We start from the raw sequence: 15896 nt of genomic DNA on the forward strand, positions 1-15896 counted from the left end.
AAATGAGTAAGTGCCTTCTGTGAATACCAAAATGGTAGTAAGTTTAGGATTTGTCTAAAGTTAGTTCTGTGAATCGGGCCCTGCATGTGTTCACCTGTATAAGATGTAGCTTATGATAAATATTGGAATTGAGTAACAAGCAATAGAGGAGCAAGAAAAAGGAAAATGTCAAAACTGAATCATATTGCAGCTCCACATTGTATACATGTAATGCATTAAAGCTTACATGCTGCTAACTATATATTATTCTTTTTGGGGGAATATATTTTATTGTTATTTTATTCTCAACAAACACAAAACAAAATGAAAAGAATATACCAGTCAATACAGTCGTAGGAGAATCATCACATACTCTGTCCAGCAGTATTACAGTTGTTATTCACTTGAGGGAACCAGAGATATGAATTCACAAACCTCAAAACAATGCTGCTTCCCCTCACCCTGTGTGGGAGTTGCCTCTCTTTTTCCACTATCATACAGGTATGGCTAGAAGTCACATTTTTAACTACCCTTGTGTTTGGGTAGGCGTCTGTTATGGAATTCCATTTCTTCAATTTATAGGCCATAGTAACTCAGCCATGGTGCCCATAGCCTAGTGACTTTTTGGGGCAACCTCTGGCTGCATATGTTGTCTTTTCTGCCCCCACATAGAGGTCCATACTGGTTCTCCACTCTTTTAGGGTGGGGATGTCTGCTTTTCCCCAATGCTTCGCAACATCTCGTTGGGCCACTATGAACCCCAGATTATATAGGAGTAGTTTATACATAGGGAGAGCAATGTCTGTGGGGATTCCAAGTAGCAAATATTTAGGTTCCCTAGTGACCTGTAGTCTGAGTATATCATTTAGTTCTTTTGTTATCCAGGCCCAGTATCTTTGGATGCTCTGACAGTCCCATAACGTGTGTATAAGTGTACGTCGATCGGTGTCACAACAGAGACAGTAAGGTGACTCCGCTCTTCCCATTGCGTGCAGTCGGGCCATGCCCTAATAGACCCTGTGGAGGATTTTATATTAAATTAACCGAAGTCATAGCTTGATGGCCACCTCCCTAGGGTGCATCAGGGCCCCCTCCCAGTCAATGTCTTCCAATGGGCCTGTGGTGTCCTCCCATTTGGAGCGCAGAGTCTTCAAATTATCAGGGATGTCATTAATTATTGTTTTATATGTCCATGAGACTGCCTTAGAGGCAATTTCTTTCTGCAATAGTCTACCCTCCAGCGGCGCATATTCAGGGATGTCTTTCGTTGCTATGCTAACTATATATTAAGTGATGGAAATATGTACATGTATGCTTTTGAATCTACTTGACGCCAATGAAGAAATTAAAAAAGAATTGCAGCAGACATCACTCATGTTCTTTTTGTTGCCATACCTATATCTAAACCACCCTCGCATACACCAGTGCAAATGGACAGGTCATGGACTATACATTTCACAGTAGGAGGTATTAGCTCCACATCAAAATATCAATCAATCAGCATTTGTATAGCACAGCACTGTCACCCCTAGGGGTATCCGGGCGCTGTGGGTGTGATGTCTCTGGCGAAGAGCCAGGTAATGAGATTCTCCCTGAAGTCCGCCAGGGAGGGTGCTGTTCAAAGATGGAGGGGTAGGTCGTTCCAGGTCTTGGCAGCAATGTAGGAGCAGGAGCAGCTCCCTCTGCGGCTGCGACCGATGCAGGGCTAGTGAGGAGGAACTCGGGTGTCTTGCGGGTAGGTGAAACTTAACCCCTTCAGTGCCACGCCCTTTCCCCGCCCTGTGCCGGGCGTTACATTAGCGGGCGGGGTTCATGACGAGATAGTCTCGTCATGGGCACAGCGCAACCGTGCTCCATGACGAGACTATCTCGTCATGGGCACTGAAGAGGTTAAGTCATTGGTTGATGTAGGCCGGTCCTTGATCATGCAGAGCTTTGTAGGCATGTGAGAGGATCTTCAACTGGCATCTCTTCTGGATGGGGAGCCAGTGAAGGTTTCAGAGATGAGGGGTAATGTGAGTCCGGTTTGCGGAGGTCCAGGATGAGTCGGGCTGCAGCATTCTGTATGGTCTATTGTCCTTTGAGGAGCTGGCTGGAGATGTCGGTGTAGAGAGCTTTGCGGTAGTAGAGGCGGCTGGTGACGAGGGCCTGAGTGACGGTCTTTCTGGTGTTGACTGGGATCCATCTGAAGATTCTGCGGAGCATGCGAAGGGTGTGGAAGCAGGAGGAGGCGACTGCGTTGACTTGTCATTTCATGTTTACTTCGTTATCGAGGATGATGCTTGCATGGTCTATAGGTGTGGGTGTTTGTCCAAGTTCTGCTAGCCACCAGCGGTGGTCCCATACAGTTGTGTTCTTCCCAAAGATCAGTACTTCTGTCTTGTCAGTGTTGAGTTGTCTCTCATCCAGTTGGCTACGTTGGTCATGGCATCGCAGAAGTTGATTCTGGTGGTCGAGGGGTCTTCGGTGATCAAGAGGATAGGTTGAGTGTCGTCTGCATAGGAAATTATGTTGAAGCCGTGGAATCTGACGATGTCTGCAAAGGGTGTCATGTAGGCACTCAACAAGGTGTGGCTGGGGGGTGATCCTTGGGGGTACGCCGCATAAGATGTTCTTGGGTTCGGATGTGAAGGGAGGCAGCCGGGTGCTTTGTGTGCATCCTTTGAGGAAAGTGGCAATCCCCTTCAGGGCATTTTGCTGAATGCCGATGTTGTAGAGTGTGTTGATGAGGGTGTGGTGGGAAACCGTTTCGAAAACAGCAGTCATGTTGAGGAGGATCAGGGCCACAGTCAACACAGTTGTGGCGGGTTCTGATGTCATCTGTGGCAGCAATCAGGGCAGTCTTAGTGCTGTGGTTGCCACGGAATCCTGATTGGCAGGCATTAAGTAAGTGGCTTTGTTCCAAGTATTCTGTAAGCTGGTTGTTGATGGCCTTCTCGAGTACTTAGGCCGGGTAGGGGAGCAGGGGGGTCGGTCGATAATTTTTGAGTTTGCTGAGTTTTTTTTAGGAGGGGTCTGACCTCTGCGTGTTTCCTTTGTCCCGGAAAGCTGCTGTGGTGATGGAGGTGTAGATGATGCTGGTGAGTATCATGCTGATAGGGTTGGTTCCAAGGTTTAAAAGACAGTGGGTGCAGGGTACTGTGGGTGCCCAGGAGTGAATGGATGACATGATGGCTGTGGTGGTCTGAGTGGAGCGCGGAGACCAAGTGGTGATCATTCGGCTGGTGTGTGTTGGTTGGCTGAGGCGGTTGAGATTGAGAGCGGTGGGTTGGGGGTCGAAATTGTTGTAGATGGTGCAAACTTGCTGTGGAAGTAGTACGAGAGGGTGTCACAGACTTCTTGAGAGGGGTGGATTGAGTGCTGGTTTGTAGAATTCCTTTACTATTTTAAGAGTTCTTTTGTGTTGTTGGCCGATAAATCAATGCAGGCTGTGATGGCTGTTCTCTTGGCTTCCTTGATGCACCCCTTGTATTTGCTGAGGGCTGCTTTGTTAGTGGCTCTGTCAGAGGGGTTCCTTATGGCACGCCACTGTCACTCGAGTCGGTTACAGTTGCTCTTGGGGGTTCTAAACTCTGGGGGTACCAGCTGGCTTGTTTTGAGTCTTTGGTGGATTTTGCTGGTTGGGTACTATGTTGGCACATTTGGTAATCCATATAGAGAAGTTCTGGATGGCCTAGTCAAGGTCTGATGAAGCTTCGGGTAAGGTGGCGCTGTGGGCCTGAGTCCACCGTATCTCTGTTACCTTGCCTCAGCTGAAGTGGAGGAGCTGTGATGCTTGGATACGGTGTGCAGCGCATCGGAGATGATGATGTGAATGATGGCCTGGTTGGTCCAGGTGAGTTCTGTGACGTGGCTGAATTTGAGTCTGCCGCTGGAGGTGAAAATGTAGTTGAGTATGTGTCCAGGTTTGTGCGTAGATTCGTAACCAGTTGGATGAGAGTGGTGTTGTTCAGGTTCTCCAGGAGGGTGGTGGAGTTGGTATCATTGGGGTCACCGACATGGAAATTGAGGTTGCTGAATAGGACGTAGTAGTAAGAGTCTATGGCTGAGGGAGTAATGAGGTTGGAGATGCGTTGCAGAAAGCCGGTAGGGGTACCGGGGGTCTGTATACAAGGGGGCCTCTTATTGTGGTCTTGGCGTTGGTCTACAGTTGGAAGTTGAGGTGTTCCATGAGGGGTGTTGAGTCATCGTTGGTGGCAATGCATCAAATAGTTTCTTTGAAGATGATGGTGATGCCCCTCCAGTGTTTGTTGGTGCGGTCTAGGTGTATCATATTGTAGCCATCGGGTGTTGGGGTGGCAATGTCAGAGTTCGAGGAGGAGTTAAGTCCTGTTTCAGTGATGACTGTAACGTCAGCAGAGAGGGTGGTGATGGTGTCCCAGATTTCCATGGCGTGCTTGCAGAGGGAATGGGCATTGAGAGGAAAATAAGTGTAAGCCACCCAGTATCCAAAGATGTAAAGGAAATGGTGATAATGTTAATTCACAAGAAAAGGGTGCATGCAATTCCAGGGCCAACTAGCACTTACAAGAAGTTATAGGCCATCACAAGGAAATATTGGTAGTTTGCATAGAAAAACGACACAAGTGGGGAGGTGTGGGAACAGCATGAGAAACCACAAACTATGGCCAGTAATCAGAATCTACACTAGACATGTTACACTGCCAAAATGGTGACCTGGAAAAGGCCTACTTGTTTATAGTAACACTGAACTGTGGGCTCACCTATTCACTACAACCTTATCCTGAAGGAGCCAGCCTCACATAAGCGCACATGATATTTTATCTCATACATAGTATAACTCTGAATTACATCAGTCTGCTAGACCTAAGAGCATTGTTAACAACAAAGCTGCCCTGTTTTTTTGTATAATGACACAATACATGGCAAACCCTGAAGCATCGCTGCAGTAGGTAGGTGTGAGAAGGGCAAAGAACAAGACCAGCCATACCCCAGCAGGGTAATACCTTTTCAAACTTTAACATGGTATATCCAGTGGTCTGTAATTTCCAGAGTCACAAGAGAGCAACTTGCTTACCTTTGAAAGGAAAACAGCTCTTCAACATTTAGTGATTAGAACTGGTAAATAAAGCACATCTTTCAAATGTTTGGAAATCATTTTTTGTAGTGATGCGACGAATTTAGATACTTCTGAAATAACTGGGGCATGGATGAGCAAGCAGAAGTATCCAAAATAGCCTTTATTTGAAGAGAAAAATGCACAGTTGCAGCATGAATTAGAGAAGAAGCAAACACGCGATTTTCAAAAGTTGGAAAATAAGTACGCACTAATCTGTGGCACTGACCAAACATGAAATGGTCAGTTCAAGTTGACAAGTGTAACATACATACATTGGTCTATGCACTTTCACAAACATACTACAATAAGTGGAAGCTGAACTGGGGATTAGCTATGAGTGGCAGGCATATAACTGTGTGATTAAATCAACTATAATGTTATTCCAATATATAATAAGAATGTAGGACATATAGGCAGGGACAGCTAAAGGATTTTGGGGGCCCCGGTTCAGAACAGTTTTGCATTCATGATCCAATTACATCACTTTCATGCCCTCTTAGGCCAGGTCACAGGACGTGCACAGACATATTGGTCCATATTCTGAATGTGTATCCCTCTAATATTCAGGGACTGTAATATTTTTTTTTAATAGTGTAGTAGAGCAGCAGCTCACTAATGTAATTGCAAATAATCTCTATGAGCCCATCCCTTTCTTATATGAGGCCCTGTTTCAATCTAAAAGAAACTTTTTTATGGATGTTGCATGATGGTAAAAAACATAAAGACAACATTTTACTGCAAAATGTCTGTTGTAAACTTCCACATATTACCCATATTTGAAATACATTAGCGGAAAACCGTATCTAAAACAATCTAACTTTAAGAATCGTTCAAGGTCATCAGGACAGGACTGTCTGTGGAACAGAGCGGGTCCTATCAGGGGTTCCTGAAAGACAGGGTCTCCTGAAATTCGGGGGCCATGGTCCAGTGCCCACTTTGCCCATGCCTTAAAACTTCTCTGCATATAGGGTGCACATGACAATTGACTTGCATGTGGCTTTTGCCTGCCACAAAAGCTCTAAGCTCATGTGCCAAGAAATAAGGACAAAAGCAAAAAGAACAAATGATGGATGGAATGCTGAACAAATCAAATATTCATCCCCAGTCACAGATCTGGGTTTAATCCATCGTTTTATTTGCTCACCACACCACACCAGTTTGTACATACATTCACCCCATGGATGGATTTAGTCCCAGATCTCTGTACTGGGGTGAATGTATGACATTGTTCTGCATTCTGTCCATCAATAGTTGTTTTTGCATTCGTCACCCCGAGTGGGACGGGTATGCTCAGACTTGAGTCCCGTGCTCTCCATGCCACTGGAATGAAGCTATCCTGGCTGAAGAGGGGTGAAACCCCGAAACCGGTCCTAGGATGCTTGTTTCCAGTCCAGGGAGGACCTGGCCTGGCAGTTCGGGCTGGACTGTTGCCATTGGGCACAGGGTCAAGACTGATTTGCATATGGCTGGCTCTAAACTGGAATGGCATGGTGAGCAAAAAAACGATGGATTTAGGCCCAGATCTCTGTACTGGGGTGAATGTATGACATTGTTCTGCATTCTGTCCATCAATAGTTGTCTTTGCATAGGTCTTTTTTTATGGCACAGAGAATTATAATTTGATGATAACACGCCACTTAAAACTGCTGCATAATGTATTTGTCTGGGTAGATGGGAGGGTTGCTTATGACTTTGATGAGTATAACCCTGGAAGAGAACTAGTATTACTTATCCTTCTCTTCCAGGGGATACTCATCAATAGTCATAAGCACTGAATAGAATAACAAGCCCATCCCTTACGTCTGCGGGCGAATACCAAAGCTAGTACTGGCTTATTACCCAAAGAGATTTCTGAATGAGGCAAACTCCACCTAGGCGTCTGCCTGAGTATCTGAATCAAAACAATAATTGTGAACGAAGGTGTGCACTGAGCGCTATGTGGCAGTCTTACAGATCGCAGCAATGGGTAAATTCCTAAGAAGGGCCGCATTGGGGGCCTTACTCCTTGTAGAATGAGCCTTCGGTCTACCGGAGATGTGCTTGCTGGCTAACTGCTAAGCAAGGGAGATACAGGAGACTATCCACCTGGAGATAGTTTGTTTGGAAGAAGGTAAGCCAATGTGTATGGAACAATAATTTGTGAACAAATGGTCGGACTGTCTTATTTCTTTGGTTTTGTCACGGTAAAACTTAAGAACCCTTTTAAAATCTAGGGAATGTAAAGCCCTTTCAGGAGGAGTGGAAAGGTTTGGGGGAAAAGTAGGGAAAGTAATAGTCTGATTGATATGAAAATCAGAAATAACCTTTGGTAAAAAACTAGGGTGAGTTCTCATAACCACCCTGTTGGCATGAAAAATCAGCTAAATTTCTTTTGCACAAAGAGCCTGGATTTGCGTGCAGAGGTTATAGCCACCAAAAAAGTGGTCTACCAAGGGAGGCTTTGTGAATGGGCTCAAAAGGAGGACCCATCAATTTGGAGAGCACCACGTTACGCTCCCAGGAAGGAGAGGGTGACCTAACAGGAGAACAGATCTTCGTTAACACTGCGAAGAAGTTCTTAACTACAGGCATTTGGAAAAAAGAAACCTCTGTGGGTGACTTCTGGTAGGCTGTATTGGCCGCCAGATGCACCTTTATAGATGCAAACCAGATTTGGCTAAATGCAACAAATAAGATAGGATCACCTGTTCCTGACCTAGAATAGGGTTATGACCATTGTAGATGCACCAAAAGTAAAAACGCTTCCGCTTGAATGAGTATGACATCCTTGTGGAAGGTCTCCCAGATTCTTTTAAGATATCCATACAGTCTTGGGAAAGACATAGACGTCCATATTGCAAGAATAGAGGAGCCATGCTGTCAAGCTCAGAGAGGGAAGGTTGGGATGGAAGACCTTCCCCTCGAGTTTGGAGAGAAGATCCAGTCTGCATGGCAACCTCCTGTGTGGGGTTTAAGATAGGTGAAGAAGATCAGGATACCACCATTGGCGAGGCCACTCTGGTGCAATGAGAATCATCCTGGTCTTAGGTCTGTAGAACTTGTTGATTAATAGGGGGATGAGAGGTAATGGAGAAAAAGCGTAGAGCAATGCCTTTGACCAGCAGATCAACAGTGCATTTGCTCTAGATCCTGGTTGGGGAAATCTGGACACGAAGAAGCAGCATATTGCATTTGTTGCATATGCAAACAAGTCGATATCTGGCACACCCCATTGTTGGAAAATGTCCTATTCGACTTTGTTGTTTAATACCCAGTCGTGAACTTCGGCGAAGTTGCCACTAAGGGTGTCTGCATTTAAATTGAGTGTGCCTGGTAGATGAATGGCTTGTTCAGGTAATGCACTGTGGTTGTATTGTCTGTTTGTAGCAACAGGGAGCAAGCCTGGAAGGATGGGAAAAACGACTTGAGTGAGAGGTGGACTGCCCTCATCTCCAACATATTGATATGGTACAGTTTTTCCATTTCTGACCAGAGTCCTTGGATTTGCAGAGGACCCATTAGAGCTCCCAAGCCCTGGAGGGAAGCATCTGTAGTTATAGGCTGTTTGGGAGGTCCTGATGAGAAGGAACCCCTATTAAGGGATGAGGACACTTCATCCACCAACGGAGGCTTTTGCCATCTGAGCACTGTGTCTTCCCAATGGCCCGAGAACTGCGACCACTCGTCTGAAGAGGCTGCATGTGAAGCTTAGCATTGGGAACAATGTGGATGGAGGACGCCATAAATCCCAGTAGATAGGCCACTTGTCTGGCCGACAGAGAAGAAGTGAGGAGAAGAAACCTGCACTTGTTGATTGAGGATAGCTTCTCCTCCGAAGTAAACACTCTTGTGTCTTCAGTGCCCAGTATCGCTCCTAAGTAGTGCATTGCCTGAGTAGGGTTGATGGTGGATTTCCTGAAGGTGATTTTGTAATCCCAACCATTGCAGCACTTGGATGCAGGTTTTCGAGATGGTGTTGAGTGAGGAGATGTGTGGGGCTTTTTATCAGCCAGTCGTCTAAGTAGGGGTAGACGAAGTTTCATTCTCCTCAGATAAGCCACTACCACGCCATGCAGTTGGACAATGTGCGGGGATCTGGCTTCAGCCCGAGGGGCAAAACTTTGTACTGGTAGTACTTGGATGCTGCTCTGGACCGCAGGAACTTCCTGTGTTTTATGATGACCAGGATGTTGAAGTAGGCATCCTGGAGGTCGGAGGCACACAACCAGTCCCCCTGATGGAGTTGGGGTTAGATCGGATGAAGAACAACCATCCTGAACCTTTCTTTGCGGATGAACTTGTTTAGGATTCTTAAGTCTAGAATGGGTCTGTACTCCTTTCTTCCTGACTAGCAAATAGCTGGAGTATATTCCCAGGCCAAGCTGAGAGGCTGGAATATTTGATGGTGTCTTTTTGTAGCAGAGTTTCTATTTCTGCTTGCATCAAGACTTGTAGATGAGAAGAAGTCCTCTGTGGTGGAATGGCAGGTGGAGGAGACCTGAAGCTGATGGAGTATCCATTCTGAACAATACCGAGAACCCATCTGTCGTTTGCTATTTTATGCCATTAGTCCAGGTGCAAAACTATACTTTCCCCCAACGGAGTGGATAACAGAGAAGGGGGAAGTGGCCATTCATTGCTTTGCTGGTGTTCAGCTGAGGCTGATGTTCGAGAAGCCTCTCGTCCTCTGGCTGCACGCCGCTGATGGTAGTGAGATCTGGACTGGTGTTATTGCTATATTGCCCAGTGAAGGGTTTGCACCGTCTGCTGGTAAGGACAACACTCATAAGGACGGAATTTATGCCGGAAGTCCTTGAGTGTTTCCAATCCTCTGCTTGAGAGCATCCAGCTCTGCTTTCATAGTTTTCATAGTTTTCATTTTATCGACAGCATGCGTGCCTAAAAATGAATTCCCATAGAATGAAAGATTTAAAATTCTGTGTTGGACTTCAGGCTTAAGCCCCGTGAGTCTCGACCAGGAAGAATGAGATGCACAGATTCCATGAGCTGATCTGAGTCAGCAACCGCTGCATTGATGACTTGGTTCACCACCGGACCACCCTCCTGGAGGATTTCCTGAAAGTACTGCCTATCCTCCTTTGGCAGTTTGTCAGTGAATCTAGACAGTAATCATAGAGCCCTGTAGTATATCCCTAACAGTGCAGAGACACTGGCGACCTACATGTAGGATGCAGAGGTGTTACACATTTTCTTTCCAAGAGATTCAATGCTCTTACTGTCTTTCGCAGGGGGCACAGTAGATGAAAATGCCCCTGTATGAGCCTATCTAGTCGCTGAAATGATGACTGAATGAGGCGGGGGAATGAGCTCTGAGAAAGAAAGGATCCTAATCAGGTGCTTTATATTTTTAAGCAATACGAGAAGGTACAGCATTTACTGATGCAGGTGTTAAGAATGTCGGGAGAGTCGGTTCTAAAAGGCCTGGAACCAGTAGAAGTATCGGTCTGGCTGAAGCTCTGTGATGCAGTGTTACGAAAATCACGGAAGCCTATGTGACTGGGGTAGGTGTGTCAATATTGAATTTGATGGCCCCTCTAATTAGAACGTCATTAAAAGTGACGATGTCATCCACTGGTGAGACTCTTGCAGGAGGAGCAGCTGAAAGAGTTGGGGAGCAGTCTCGTACAGATGAACAAGATGAATCAGTAGACCATGATGGAGATCAACACCTGCATCTGTGAGATCTTGATGAGTGAGAGTGGCGAGATCTGGCTGGAGGATGAGAGAGAGGACTTCTGGACTTTGATTTCTGTGTTGAAGGTGATTGTCCTGGAGAAGTTCATGGAGGTCTAGCATTTTGCTCTGGAGGAGGGGGAGGATTGCCCACTGACCCTCTAGAAGGAGAGTAGTTTTGGAAATAATCTGAACCTGGACTGCAATGTGGCCTTCTCTATTCGCTTAAAACTCTCAAGCCACCGTAGTGAGAGGTTTATCGGTGTGTTCTGTTTCTGAGGAGATGAAGATCCCTCCAGTGAAACTTGGACTATGTTGTTGCCAGGAGATGAAGATCAACTCCTGGACGTAGCCAGAGGTCTGCTGCACCTATGTCAATGTCAACCGGTGACAAGACGGCAAGGACCTTGATGTCGAACGGTGGTGGTGCAATGAAGTCGACTTGCGCTATGGGGGCAATGGTCTTGATGTCGATCCTTGCTTCGATGGTTGCTTCCACGTCAATCTCCTACGATGAGGAGACCGAGATGACAGCGAGAGGTTCTTCTCACACCCTGACAGCGATGCCTGCGGCCTTGACGTAGGTTCTCTCCCAGTCAACGGGACAGCCGATGACAACCTTGACGATGATTTCTCCGCTGTCAGGTGCTTCGACTCCGATTTATGTTTGGGCAGATGATCTGGTGTCGTTCTTGATGCCAATGGAATACAAACAGGTATTTCCCGCGACGTCAATCTCCTACCTCTCAAAGTCAACAGAGAACGTTGTTTTTGTTTTTGCTCCATACTTCTTTTTGTGTTTAGATCTTCCTCAAGAGGGGAGCTCTTTGAGAGACGTTTGAGACCCTCCAAGGCCACTTGAAGGTGGTACCTTTCCTCTCTCATGCAAGGCATGGAGACAAATCTTTTCTCTGTCAGATAAAGTTCTTCTACACAGCTGTTGACAATAGTAGCATGTCTCAGGATTATGAGAGGATGGCAAACACGCTATACAAACTGAGTGTGGATCTGATGTTGTTATCTTTTTTCTCATAGGAAGGGCATTTGTTAAACAGGGAATTTTCTGAATGAAATAATCTTTTTAATCTTGTCAGAAAAATGGTTCAAAGCACGCAAAGTACTAAAAACCGTTGAATGATTTTCTCTGGATAGCCACTTTTTGACAGAAAGTCAAAAGTGAAGATCTCAGTTTTCCACGATCCTTACAGAAGGAGCCGGAAAAATAACTGAACTAACTGTCACCTGTGGGGCATGATGGAATTAGGGAGGTCTTGGCGGTCCTAAAGGCACAGCGACAGTTTATTCTGCTGTGGTTTTCAGTGCCGCCTATTGGTGATGGAACATGAATAGCATAACAGACAATACAACAATATATACACTGAAATAATCAGTTTAGGCACAACCATAAAACAGATAACAAATTATCAAAGACAAGATAAATATTCAACTGGTATGAACCACGTGTGGCTGGACTTTGTAGATGTGTTTTGTTTTTTTCTAATACGGGGGATACGTTGAGTTCACCACTCTTCCCTTTAGTCTGTTGTCCGCCTGTGGTATTTTACCAAGGTAATGCGCCCGGTGGTTGAGTCCCTCAAGGCCCGGGGCGTTCGTCCATTCGTCTCATCATATACCTAGATGACATCCTCCTCATGAATCAAAGTCCTTGAACCATCTCGCTGCATCTACAGGTGGCAGTCTCTCTCCTGGAGTAGCTCAGCTTCATCGCAAACCAGAAGAAGTCAATACTTATCCCATCTCAGTCGCTGGAGTTCCTTGGGTTTGTAGTGGACTCAGTCCAAGCCACCCTCAGTCTTCCCTCCAGGAAAATGACCAAGATCAAACCCAAGCAATGTCATCTGCTGGCCGGATCTTCCACCTCCCTACGCCAGATAGTGAGAGTGGTAGAGTTTCTGTCGTCCATAATCCAAGCTATTTTACTGGGTCCCCTACACTATCACGCCCTCCAACAGTTGAAAACCTTTAATCTCAGGAGAGGTCTCATGTACTCCCAAATTGTTCTCTTGTCAGCAGATGGTCGATAAGAAATCCAATGGTGGCCGGCTCATATGGAAGCCTGGAATGGCTGGGCGATTTTCGGCTCCCTTCCAGGTCTGGTGATAGAGTCCCAAGCAAGTGGCACGGGTTAAGGGGCAAGATGTGGGGATTTCTCCACAGTCAGACGATGGTCTTCGCAAGAACGTTCCATCAATTGCCTAGAACTTTGAGAAGATCGTTCGTGGTCTGGTGCTCAATGCTGTGTCCTCCTCAAGATGGACAACGTAGCAGCAGTCCACTTTAAAAACTATCTCAGGTATACCCGATCCAGGAACTTGTCGGATCTGACCAGCAATTATTGAGAATATAGCCTAGAGTATCAGATTTCTGTGTCAGCTAAACATCTACAAGGGGCAGTTCATCAGGCAGCTGACTGGCGCTCCCAACACCTCCAGGGCGCGTGCCTCTGGCGCTTTAACCCATCAGTGTTCCAAGCCCTTTGTGGCAGTTGGTGCCCTTTCACCATGGACCTATTTGCATCCTGTCTTGCCCACCATCTCCTGAAATATTTAAGCTGGCAGATGGACCCAGAGGCAGGGGCCACTGACGTTTTCCTCCAGGAGTGGCAACAGGAATTGGGCTAGGCCTTTATTCCATTTGCGATGATCATGCTCCTCTCAAAGTGAGATAAAGAATGATGATGGATTCAATCCAGATCTGTGACTGGGGGTGAGTGTCTGAAAAGATTCAGCGCTCCGTTCATCATCTCCTTGTGTTTGCTATGTTCGCAGTAAGTTGGCAGGGTATGCCCAGACCTGAGTCCCTTGCTCACTTTGCCACTGGATTCAAGCTAGCCTGGCTGACAAGGGTTGTTAGCACGAAACCGACCCCAGGATGCTTGTTTACAGTCCAGGGAAGACATGGCTTGGCAGTTCGGGCTGGACTGTTCCCATGAGGTACAGGGTCAAGATTGATTTGCATATAGCTGTGTCTGAACTGGGGTGGCAAAGTGAGCTAAAGAATGATGATGGATTCCACCCAGATCTGTAACTAGGGGTAAGCGTCTGAAAGGTTTCAGCGCTCCGTCCATCATCTCCTTGTGTTTGCTTTGTTTGCCCTAAGTCGGCAGGGTATGGCCAGACGTGGGTCCCTTGCTCACTTTACCACTGTATTCAAGTTAGCCCGGCTGACAAGGGCTGTTAGCCCAAAACCGGTTCCAGGATGCTTGTTTCCGGTCCAGGGAAGACATGGCTTGGCAGTTGGAGCTGGACTGTTCCCATGAGGCACAAGGTCAAGACTGATTTGCATATAGCTGTGTCTGAACTTGGGGTGGCAAAGTGAGCTAAAGAATGATGATGGATTCAACCCCGATCTGTGACTAGGGGTGAGTGTCTGAAATGTTTCAGCGCCCCGTCCATCATCTCCTTGTGTTTGCTTTGTTCGCCCTAAGTCGGCAGGGTATGGCCAGACGTGGGTCCCTGCTCACTTTGCCACTGGATTCAAGCTAGCCTGTCTGACGAGGGCTGTTAGCCCAAAACCGGTCCCAGGATGCTTGTTTCCGGTCCAGGGAGGACATGGCTTGGCAGTTCGGTCTGGACTGTTCCCATGCGGTACAGGGTCAAGACTGATTTGCATATAGCTGTTTCTGAACTGGGGTGGCAAAGTGAGCTAAAGAATGATGATGGATTCAACCCAGATCTGTGACTGGGGGTGAGTGTCTGAAAAGTTTCAGTGCCCCGTCCATCATCTCCTTGTGTTTGCTTTGTTCGCCCTAAGTGGGCAGGGTATGGCCAGACATAGGTCCCTTGCTCACTTTGCCACTGGATTCAAGCTAGCCTGGCTGACGAGGGCTGTTAGCCCGAAACCAGTCCCAGGATGCTTGTTTCCGGTCCAGGGAAGACATAGCTAGGCAGTTCGGGCTGGACTGTTCCCATGAGGCACAGGGTCAAGACTGATTTGCATATAGCTGTGTTTGAACTGGGGTGGCAAAGTGAGCTAAAGAATGATGATGGATTCAACCCAAATCTGTGACTGGGGGTAAGTGTCTGAAAGGTTTCAGCGCTCCGTCCATCATCTACTTGTATTTGCTTTGTTCGCCCTAAGTCGGCAGGGTATGGCCAGACATAGGTCCCTTGCTCACTTTGCCACTGGATTCAAGCTAGCCTGGCTGACGAGGGCTGTTAGCCCGAAACCAGTCCCAGGATGCTTGTTTCCGGTCCAGGGAAGACATAGCTAGGCAGTTCAGGCTGGACTGTTCCCATGAGGCACAGGGTCAAGACTGATTTGCATTTAGCTGTGTTTGAACTGGGGTGGCAAAGTGAGCTAAAGAATGATGATGGATTCAACCCAGATCTGTGACTGGGGGTGAGTGTCTGAAAGGTTTCAGCGCTCCGTCCATCATCTCCTTGTGTTTGCTTTGTTCGCCCTAAGTCGGCAGGGTATGGCCAGACTAGGCCCCTTGCACAGATTGCTACTGGATTCAAGTTATCCTGGCTGACGAGGGCTGTTAGCCCGAAACCAGTCCCAGGATGCTTGTTTCCAGTCCAGGGAAGGCTTGGCTAGGCAGTTCGGGCTGCACTGTTCCCATGAGGCACAGGGTCAAGACTGATTTGCATATAGCTATGTCTGAACTAGGATAGCAAAGTGAGCTAAAGAATGATGATGGATTCAACCCAGATCTGTGACTGAGGGTGAATGTCTGAAAAGTTTCAGCACTCAGTCCATCATCTCCTTGTGTTTGCTTTGTTCGCCCTAAGTCGCCATGGTATGGCCAGACGTGGGTCCCTTGCTCACTTTACCACTGGATACAAGTTAGCCCGGCTGACAAGGGCTGTTAGCCCAAAACCGGTTCCAGGATGCTTGTTTCCGGTCCAGGGAAGACATGGCTTGGCATTTCGGTCTGGACAGTTCCCATGCGGTACAGGGTCAAGACTGATTTGCATATAGCTGTGTCTGAACTGGGGTGGCAAAGTGAGCTAAAGAATGATGATGGATTCAACCCAGATCTGTGACTGGGGGTGAGTGTCTGAAAAGTTTCAGTGCCCCGTCCATCATCTCCTTGTGTTTGCTTTGTTCGCCCTAAGTCGGCAGCGTATGGCCAGACGTGGGTCCCTTGCTCACTTTGCCACTGGATTCAAGCTAGCCTGACTGATGAGGGCTGTTAGCC

This window comes from Triturus cristatus, chromosome 4_2 (assembly GCF_964204655.1).
Source record: "Triturus cristatus chromosome 4_2, aTriCri1.1, whole genome shotgun sequence".
In the NCBI taxonomy this organism is placed as follows: Eukaryota; Metazoa; Chordata; class Amphibia; order Caudata; family Salamandridae; genus Triturus; species Triturus cristatus.